Source organism: Pteropus medius, unplaced genomic scaffold (assembly GCF_902729225.1).
Source record: "Pteropus medius unplaced genomic scaffold, Ma_sr-lr_union100, whole genome shotgun sequence".
NCBI classification, from domain to species: Eukaryota; Metazoa; Chordata; class Mammalia; order Chiroptera; family Pteropodidae; genus Pteropus; species Pteropus medius.
Genome location: NW_024348530.1, coordinates 481,302 through 492,490, shown reverse-complemented (window position 1 = coordinate 492,490; position 11,189 = coordinate 481,302). Strand labels below are relative to the sequence as shown.

General features: G+C 33.9%; 1 protein-coding gene across 1 annotated transcript in view; it reads left to right on the top strand.

The window, feature by feature from the left end:
- Nucleotides 1-11,189, top strand: part of IL1RAPL2 (interleukin 1 receptor accessory protein like 2) — a 615,492-nt gene that overhangs the window by 203,249 nt on the left and 401,054 nt on the right. The gene's annotated exons all lie outside the window — the stretch shown is intronic.

Here is an 11,189-nt window from a genome sequence, read left to right as displayed (position 1 = left end):
ATTTCTGTCTTTGATATCATTGATCCTTTCCTCCGTTAGGCCAACTCCATTTTTCGAGCTTCCTATTTCCTTTTTAAACCCTTCAGTTTGTTTTTAATCTCCAGAAATTGTATTTCATTCTTTTTGAAGGTTTCAATCTCCTTGCTAAAGAACTTATTCTACTCATCTGTTTTTTTTTTTCAATTCTTGAAATTGTTGGTATTAATTGTTTCGAATCTCACTGAGTTTTTTCAGAAATACCATCCTGAATTCTCTGTCATGTAAGTCACATATTTCTATGTCTGTAAGCTTATTTTGTGGAGATTTTTCTCTCTTTTTTTGAGATGCCTTGTCACCTTGGTTGTTCATGGTGTTTAATAGACTATTTCTCTGCCTGGGGTTTAATGGAAGTGTATTATGCATTTTTTTTTTTCCAGAAAGAAGATTTATTATATAAAGGTCTCTCTTTAGCCTATTGGAAAGAAGATGTTTTTCTTTTGGTTTTCAGTAAGCTGCACCTAAGCTTCTTGGATCCCTGCTTTTTATAAAGCCTTAATTTTGCCTTTTTTTCTTACATATGTTTAATCACCCTCGCTACTCTCAGTCCCAGTCCCTGTCAGTGTAATCAACAGTTTTGGTAGCGTTTGCTCAGATTTCTCTGGGGCTGCACAGTGTTCTGTCTAGGAGGATATGTGGTAGGGTCCCTTTGGATTGGGGAATGGGGCCTGTAGCTCATCTTCGGTTTTGCAACCGCAACTGGTAAAAAGCAACTGTTGTTTTTCTGCCTTCCCTGCTTCTCTGCTTTTGCCCTGATGACTGGGCCCTACCGTTGGCGGCATGGAGCTCACAGCTCTTCCAAGCAGGTCTGTTCAGGGATCTTGCCACACCTTTTTCTCTCCCTCCTTTTACAGGGAGCTCTGGCTGAGAGAGGCAGCTTCTTTGTTTCTCCCATTCCACAGTCTGACACCAAAGGTTTTGACATGTAGTAGTTCTTATGCACAGATCCCACATTCAGATGTGTTTTTGTGCAGTTTAGATGTTTTTTGTTGAGTTTTAGATATTCAGCTTATTGTTGTTTCAAGAGGAGAGATACAGGGACATCTCTTACTCCACCATTTTTCTCCAAACTTCAGGTTTAAACACAGTTCTGAGCTATGGTAGTGTGAGGCTGAGATGCTGTGTAGTTCCCAAGGAAGGAGCTTGGCAAGGTGCTCTCAACTTTTGGGATATGTGCTGCTTCTATCATGGCTCACCTGGAGCATATTGTCTACCGTTTCAATCGACAAAAACAGTAGCTCTCCAACTTGGGAGTAGAATCCATCATTCTCAATCTTCTCATTTTCTTCACAATTTCTCAGCTCTATTTGAAAGAGAGGGCCCCTATTCTTCTGTGTACAACCCCATCTTCTCCCAATCCCTGCTGTCTGCTTCCCAGCATCATGAATCGCTAATGCCAAAAGTAACCTCAGCTATTGTAATTCTTAATGTTGAACCTCTAACTATGGTTTAAGTAATGTGAAAAGCAGAGTTTTGTAGGAATAATAACTCATCTACTTTTTAAAATAAGGCTATGTGTAATTGCTTCCAGTCATGAGGCAATTCAGAGCCAGGATCCCCTGAGATCTGTGATTCCATTTTTGATGCCACTGACAAATTATGGAGAAGTTCACAAATAGAGATTAGCAATCAGCCACTGATCATTAGTTTTTTTTAAAGAAATTTTTTGGCCAAGTATCTAGAATTCTAATTATTCACTCTAATTCTTAGAGTTGATTAAAAACTGACTATTGCCCTTGTTCTGCTGAAGGGGACACAGCAAGCCAATTATTCTATTAATCAGCATATATTTTTAAACATCCTGAAGGTAACTAGCAGAGTTTAGGTACTTGAAAAAAAATGTTGCTTTCTGAACAGACATTTAAAGAAAAATGCTCCTAAAATTAAATAATTTTAAGTAGTTGTTTAATTCTTAAAATTAATTAAGTGATTGATTGATTGATTAGTGAACTGCTTAATTCAGTGGGGCATGTCACATTAGGGACTGTTGCTCAAAGATCTCTTAAAGAAACAGTCAGCAAAACTTGTAAAAATGAAAATAAAATATAAAAATAACTTAATATTCATTGAGAATCTAATTTTAAATCTTTAGTTATTTTATCCAAAGCAATAAAGTCTCAAGGCATTATTATTAAATTATAAGAATTTTTCGAAAAAGGTATACCACCCTACTAAGGTATACTCATTTCAAATTATTAATAATCATGAGTCAGAGTTTCTGTAAACATACATCTCAACTTTAAATACTGACAAGACTTTTAGCAAGATAAGTGTCACATATTTTCCTAGCATGTTTTCAAAGCACATGTAACTATTTAAAAAGGCAGGGGTAGGTGGATTGTAAGAATGCATTATCATAACTATTTCCTGAATGAATTTTTAAATCTCTTTTTGTTCATATCCTTTTTGTCTCCATTATGGCAAGTATACAGTTATATGATGGGAATAAGATGAAACAAAGCCACTGAGAATATCGACATTGTCTTTGTTGCTGGAGGACAGTTAGTGACCGAGTCATGGGCTGCTTTGGCTTTGATTAAAATTAAAATCTTGTATAGTTCCAGTTCTAAACATGTGTCTCAAAATCTATGTGCCCACATTATGGTGCATTCAAAATATTTTATGCTAACACACTATAGTAGGTAATAAAATGCCTTTGTTTCCTACAAATGGATATCAGTAAATTGTTCTACTTAGTAGTGAAAAGACAGGCTCAAGATGCAAATGTACCCTAGTAGCTCTAAATCCCACTGTAATTCTTCCTAATTTAAAGTATTCATAAATTCATAACAGAGACTCAAGCTGTTCATATATCTAGCTCATTTTATTTATCTTTCTCTTATTACCTGTTCCACTCGAAGCTTTGCAAATCTTGAAAATCCTGTACATGTTAAAGGCGAGACTTCATTAGTTAAAGTATACTGTAAACATAGTGAGAAGAATAGATTCATTGTCTGGTTCATGGAGAAGTGTTTAATTTATATGAGTTTATTTTTCTTTCCCTTGTTTGTTATACCAGCCAACTTTACCTAGTCATGTAATGATCAGAAGGTTTTAAGTTCTTCAGTTAGACTCTGTATTTCAAAGTATCTGTTCTACTAGATAAGGAGAATGCATATATATATATATATATATATATATATATATATATATATATATATATATATATATATATTTGGTGAAACAGTTGGAGGTTAATGTAACATTTTTCTTTCCAAATGCCAAGAACAAGTACAAATGTAGTTTATTAAAGCGATTCAAATAGCGCCATATTCCTGGAGCTTCTCCACCAAGTATAAGGAATTTTGAAATACTATTTTTTTTGTAAAGAATTAAAGACCCACCTAATCATTATATAAAATGAAGAAACTCTTCTTGTGTTAACATCTTGAACCTAGCCTTAGGGAAACTGTTTTATGAGATTTACTGGTGCAGTTTGGTTGCAGGTGTTTGTGATTTATAGAGAAGCTTAATGAAATAAACAGAATTTGTATAAAGAACCAAAACAAAAACAAAGTCATTAGGTAACTCACATGGATTATATGTCACATTCCTCATGTTTTTGTCATGTTAGTTTAACGTTAATGACTTGGGGAGTATTTGAGACTCATGCTTTGTGACCATCAGGTGTCCAGGAATGGTTCATGGTGAAACTCCCAGAAGGATCTAATGTGATAAGGTTTGGGCTATCCCTCACCTCAGTCTGCATGTTTTGCTACTCTCCCCGCATCCTGGCCCTATCAATTTTTTAAAATCTTCAAAAGCCTGTAAAGTTTTGCTCTTCTACTGCTGTCAAGTTCTTTGTTCTCTCCTTTCTTAATGGAATAGTTTGCCAGTTAATTTCTCTTTAGGAAACAGAAATATATTGCTGCATACTCTGATATTTGCATACAGTGTTAATGGCACACTGCTTACAGATAGGTATATAGTCATATGTTTCTCTCTCCCAATGTGCCTCATGCAGTGACAATTGTAAAACTGATGTTCAGCAAAGACTTTGTTGGTTGATCCTTGTGTCCTGTCACTCAGCTAGTCTTAGACATTATGGTCAGAAGATAGAGAAGGTAATTTTTCATCCTGCCTTATAGTTCTTCCAACCACAGAGATGTGAGCCACCTAGTGACGAAGTACCAGAAAAAAAAGATCAGACGGTAAGCTTTATTCTTGTCTATCAGAGCACAAGACTGGTTTAGATGATTTTCCTAGTTGATGTTAACCATGTTTTCATTTCTCGGTCTCAGCCTTACGGATCAACTAGATTAGAGTACTGTCATGACATGTCCTCATCTCTTTTCCCAGCCCCTAGGTTACCTCCTCTCACCACCATGCACTAGAATGTTTGTATTTGTTGCTTTTGTTGCAGATGATTTCTAATACGTAATTTGTTATTCCTGCATGATTGTGCTTTTTTCTTTCCTGAAATTTTCTACTCTCTCTGTTTTTCTTTCCTCTTCTCTTCAGGGAAAAGAGGGAGGAATTTTATTTTTCCTGACAAAGAGAATAAGATACGATGATTGGTAGTGATAACAGGCTCTCCTGATCTTACAATTCTATATTTTTCATATTTATATTCAAGTTGTTCAATAATTATACAGGCCAGGATCCTACAGTTTTCAGCATTGATGATTTCTCATCTGAGTAGAGTTTTTTCCTGTTAAATCAAAGCTCTCAATATGCATCTAAACTGTACATTGGAAAAGAAGATACTTTTGGTTTATAGGAAGAAATAAACACATATTAATATATTTTACTATAATTTTTACAATATTATTTGCTGCTAAATAGACATCTAGGTGGTATGTTACTGTAACTGATAAAAATCCATTAACAAACATATATTCTCCGTACAAGCAGATTTTTGTTTGTTTTGAAAACATTCTGAGCTAGGAGTGTATACTTTATTCTTCCATGTAATGATATACAGATATAGGTACAGATATATTTATTTTTGATAAATGATATGTGGTTTATGTAGTGTCATTACAATTTGTTGTATTTATGTTAGTTTTTTGTAGGAGTGTTTAGTTTGATCTTTGAAATTTCACAGCTGTGAAAATTGTTTTGTTTCAGAATAATAAAAGATAATTAATAAAATCTACATGCATTTTAATATGTCTGTATAGAACTTGTACTGAACATATAAACACTCAAACGTTCTTTATTTAGCCCTAGGTTTCACTTTGATTTAATTGAGTAACATAAGGTTAATGGTGATATGTTTGGCTTGCTCCTGAAAAATAAATAATTAAGACGACTAAAATTAAAAATCCTGTATTAATATCCTATAATTCTCTGTATGAGAACTTAAGGGGCTTCATAATATAAAGTATTATAGGACCCCTTTATAGCATAGTATAGTATTTATTTTGAACTTGGTCAGTATAAAAGTTAGGAGTGATGTAGCCTCAATTTTAGGTATACCTCTACTACTTACTTACTGTATGAACTTAGGCAAATTATTTTTCTTCTCTGGATCTTAATGTCACTATCCATAAAATACAGTATTACAACAGAAAATTGTAAGTCACAGCCTAATGCCAATTTTTTTTCTTATGGCTGATACTAGATTTATAGCCCAGATTTCTCTCTTTTGAAATGCTTAAGTGTATCCACAGGGATATAGCTTTAAATGTTAAGCAAGACATTCATCTTTACCTATATTGACTTGTTCCATTACTAATTTTTGAGTATTTTTTTTCTAAATTAGTATATTAATTTCTGTGTATAATGATTTTGTTAAAAGCATATGTAAAATTCAGGATGAATTACCATTGGCTCATGAAAAATGTTATAGATCAGATATTACTTAAAATTCTTTGCATTTAACAATTATTGTTTGAGACTCTACTGTGTTTTAGGCATCACTAGGAACAAGTGATATAAAAAATGATAAATAGGGTTTCTGCCCTTACAGAGATTATTTTCTTTGGGAGAGAAACATAGATGAATAAGAAAATAAAAAAAATAAATAAAACTTATCAGCTTATGGTAAGTGCCAGAAACGTGCGTGATGTTGTATAGAGTGATGAGATGGCATGTATTACATAGAAGGGAAGGCCAAGATCTGAGTGCCACAAAGATGCCAGCCACATGAAGATGAGTGGGGAAAACATTTCAGGCTGATGTTAGATAAGGGCCCAAAGCAAAAATGAGCTCAGCATGTTCAAGGATTTTAAAGGACATTAGCACTCCGATATATAGAAGTTAAACAGAATGGGGAGTTAGCAAAGAGAAAGATGGGTCTGTGATGTACGAGGAAATTGAGGAGAGACTGTGGTAAGAGGGAAGACAAGAGAGAGAAAGCATTTCAAGTGGAAGCTATGTCAAATCTTGCTGAAAGATAATTAGGAAAATAACTAAGAAATGCTATTGGTTGTGGCACTATGGAGATCATTGAGTGATGGTAAAGGAAGCCCAATTAATGTTGATTGAAGAGAGAATGCGGAGTGATGAAATGAAATCAGTTATTCCACAGAACTCTCTCAAGAATTTTTGCTTTGAAGGAGAGAAGAGATATTAGGCTGTAGCTAAAGGGGCATATTAAGTCAAGGGAGAGTTTTCGTTTCGAGATTGGAGATAGTAGAGCTTTATGTTTCTTGATGGAAATAAATCAGTAGAGAGAGATACATTTTTGCCAGAGTTGAGAAAGGGAATAATTGTAGAAGCAAAGTTCATGAAGAGATAAAAATGGTGGTATCCATTGCACGAAGGAGATAGATGTTGGCCTTTAAAGTAGGAGAAACTTTTTATCCATAGCCATAGAAATGAAGGAAGATTCTGATCATTTATATTTCGGAATTCCTGTCTGATTCCTCCCATTTTCTCAATGAAGTATGACAATGTTATCAACCAAGGATCCAGGATTGCAGATGAACAGATGTTGAAGGTTTGAGGAGAAAAGAGAAGGAATGAAACAGTAATTATGGACCATGGAAAAGAGAACCTACTAAGGAAAACAGATAATGTACTCTATTTTGGGCAAGTCACTTGGGCGCTCTTAGCTTTAGGTTCTTTTTACTCTAAAATGCGAGTATTAAAGGATATTATTTAATGTTAAAAACATGAAATTTAAATGTGTAATGATTCAAAGCTCAACATTTTTAAAACTTTTTTTTAACCTCACAGAGATATTTTTGAAATTAATATCTATCCTGGTGAAGGAAAAAAAAAATATTTGAAGTTCAATAATTTCTTCTAATTCAGTTTAATTTATTTTTCTTCTGTTAAATTCAAGTAAAATTAGTAAATGTAATATTTTTTTATTCAAAATACAGTAAAATGATCCTATATCTGTAAAGTTACTTTTCTACATCTTTCTATATCTATACATAGATGGCTGGAATGATATTTAGTAAATGTTAATAAAAATGCTTCTGAGTGGTAAGACTGTGTAGTAGTTAACTTCTTTGTACTTTTCCATATTTTATGAATTTTTGTTATATTGTTTCTAGAAAATAGTGAATTTATTGTTTAAAAACTGTTTTAATGTAAATAACATGTTTTCTTGCTGTGGTAGATAGAATATTGTGCCTTCCCCCAAAGATGTCCACATTCTACTCCCTAGAACATGTGAATGTGTTTGGTTATGTAGCAATGGGGGTATTAATGTTGTAGATGGAATTATGGTTGCTAATCAGCTGACCTTAAGATAGGAAGATTATGATTATACTGGACTATCCGAGAGGGCCCATTATAATTACAAAGTCCTTATAAGAAGAATAAAAGACAGAAGAAAGAGAATCAGAGAGATGGAAGCATGAGAGGGATAGAGCCAAGGAATGCAAGCAGTTTTCAGAAGGTGGAAAAGGCAAGGAAACAGATTCTCCCCGTGAGTCCCCCAGAGGAATGCAACCCTGCTTACATCTTGCTTTGAGCCCATCAAGACCCATGTTGGATTTCTGACCCACAGAACTGTAAGAGAATCAATCTGTGTTGCTTCAAGACACTAAGTTTGTGCTAATTTGTAACCACAGCCATAGATAACTAATATACTTGCTTTCACCCCCACTTTTCCAATTTATTCTCTATAGCAGTTAGAGTAAATTTTATAGACCCACATTGTCCAATATAGTAGCCACATGTGGTATATGAATCGAGGTGTGCTAAATGTAAAAAATACACACTGGACTTCAAAGACTTAGTATTACAAATATAAAATATCTTACTAATTATTTCTTACATTGACTTCAATTTGAAATAACATTTTGGAAATCTTGAGTTAAACAAAATACAATATTAAAGTTATTTTTACCTGTTTATTTTATCTTTTTAATATGGCTACTAGAAAATTTAAAATTATTTACATGGGTCATATTATATTTTTACTAGACAGCATTGATAAAAAGTTAATAGGATACTATAATTTTCCTTCACTAGCTTTCCACTCTACTTGGAATATAGTTCAAACTCTTTAACTTGAGCTTGTAAGATCCTGAAACATCTGGCTTCCGGTACCTGTTTAGCTTCATCTTTTGCCTCTTCCACTCCATTCTAATGGGCCAAGCCTGCTTCTGCCTCAGGGCCTTTGCACATGTTCTTCACCTGACCTGAAAAATTATTCATCCCACGTTTTATATAACCAAAAACTTCTTAGCCTTTGTTCTCAGCTCAAGTCCACACCAAGAGACTTTCTCTGGCCTCCCATTGTAAACTAGGTCTATTGTGCTTCCTATTTATAGCACTCTGTTCTTTTTCTTAAGGATACTTTTCACAAGTTGTAATGATAAATTTATTGGCTTGTTTTTTAAATTCCCTTTGAAAATGCTCCCCATCCCCATGACCATCTATTAACTACTAATTTGTACTTCCTTAACCCTTCACCCCATTCTCCCAGCCCTATAACACCCCTCCCTTCTGTCCATCACCAAATTATCTTCAAAATTTGTGAGTCTGTTGAAATGATAAGCTCTCTGTATTTTTTTAACCACTGTATACTTTAGGTCAGGCAAGGTATAGATGCTCAGTAAATATTAAATGAATATAGAATGATCAAATGAAGTATCATCTACATAAGCACTTCATCAACTGTAATGTGCTGAGTACATGCAATAGCCCTACAGTAATAATAGTAATAAGATGGAGAAAGATGAGAGAGAAGAGGCGGAAGAGAAGAAAGTGAAGTAGTTTTAAAGTCAATTTTTAAATAGATTTTCTTGCTATCTTCGGTTATACCTTCAAACCATTGGGGATAAATAAAAAAAATAGGCAGCTATATTGCACTGCCTTTTAAAAACATTTGTATTTTCAAAGACATTTCTCCTTTAAGGAAGTTATTCTTAAATTACTTCTTTTTTCTTCTTAAAGAATATCTTCTTATAGGAAATTTGCAAAATTGCTGGTGACTCAGATTCCTACTTGACTTCTCTAAGTCATGCATTTCTATTTTCATAGAGTAAGATACCATGAGAATGGAGTGGGGGTGGGATGGAGAAAGAAAAGTAGAAACAAAATGAGACATTTTAGTAATGGTTGTCATATAATATGAAATCAGGACACAGATGTATCAATAAAAAAAAAAAAATTTCTACCATCCATTGATACCTTTAGTTTTCTACTTGTCAAATCTCTCCTGCCTCTCTTATCCCATCACCCAATGGTCATTTCAACAACTGAATAAATCACACTCAAGAGTTTTTTGATTTAATTCAGTCATAGTGGTTGATCTAGCGGCCTTGGGTAAATACACAGAGGGTGTGGGAAAGCATTTACAAGCCATTGTGATGGGCAATAGGGTGTGGATCACTATTTGTTTGGCTTAAAATCAAAAATTGAATACTGGGGAAGATAAAGCTTTTGGGAAATTAAGGAAGTCCCAAATATATCTGAAGCCATTTTGCAATTGCTGTATTAGGGCCTTGTATAATTCATCATATTTAGAAGAGTAGGTGCAGTGGTACAAATATTTGCACAGTCTGTCAATTCACTATTCATACTCTCGGTGAAGCTGTCCAGAGATAATGTCTGCTTGAAACTGTTAGTTTTTGCAACACCAGAATGAAATAATTGTCCCTTAGTGTAATGTTCAGCAGTATTTCTGTAAACAAGTATGATCGCACTGTGCTTTCTTTATTTTTTTCTAGTAAATTTCTTTTTTCACTGACAAAATCAGAGCTTAAGCTTACCCGTTCTTAAATGACCAAAAGGTAAATTTTCCTACCTTTGTGGCTTTTCAACAATAGTTTCTGACTTAAAGTTAACCTTTTCATTAGCATATTAATAGCCCCAAAATTTACCTCTACTTAGTAGTGCATTACAATCTACATGTAAATAAGGAATGTTGTAAAAGAGCAACAAGAGCAACATAGGAAAAAAAATAAAAAATACTTATGTTAGGAAAGTTGTTTTTCTGGGTTTTGTTTGTGTGTTTTCCTTATGGCATAACCTCTCTATCTCTTAGACAAAGATTAAGGCCACTCTTTTTGAAGTCACTGAATTAATTCTTGAGAAAAGGTTATAAGAACCAGTCTTCTACCTTTAATAAAAATATCTTAATTTGATATTTGAAAAATAATACCCATGAATTTAAGTTTTCAAAATCAAGATTAATCTGCTCATTTCAGATTTGGAAAATCAAAGGCAAACTAAAACTTTTTAGCTCATATTTGTTAGATTAGATAGAGAGATAGACAGACAGACACAAGTATAGATATAATCAGACTTAAGACAGTGTTGAAGAATGGGAATGTGTCATTATTACAAGATACCACCTAATAAGCCACAACTGGAGAAGTCCTATTACATAATTCCTGGATAACTGACACTGCTTGCCTTAGATAAATTTCTGTCTCTCTTTTGCCATGGCCTTACTCCTCCTGCAACGCACGTACATAATACGACACACAATAAGCCACACACACACAATAATACACACACACACACACACACACACACACACACCCCCTGCTTTTAATTTCTATTATAAGATCTTAATTGCTCTCATCTCAGCCTCTGTACCTTCTCCAATCATGGTGTCTCAATTCAGACTTCCAGAGAACAAATCTGTTTTTACCACTTCCTAGCTCTGTGGCTTTGGCAAGTCACCTAATCTCTCTGTGCTTCACTATTTGTATATTTAAAGTGGGAATAATGATGGTACTTCTTCATAGATTCATTATGAAAATGAAAAGTAATGCATGTAAAGTACTTTGACATAG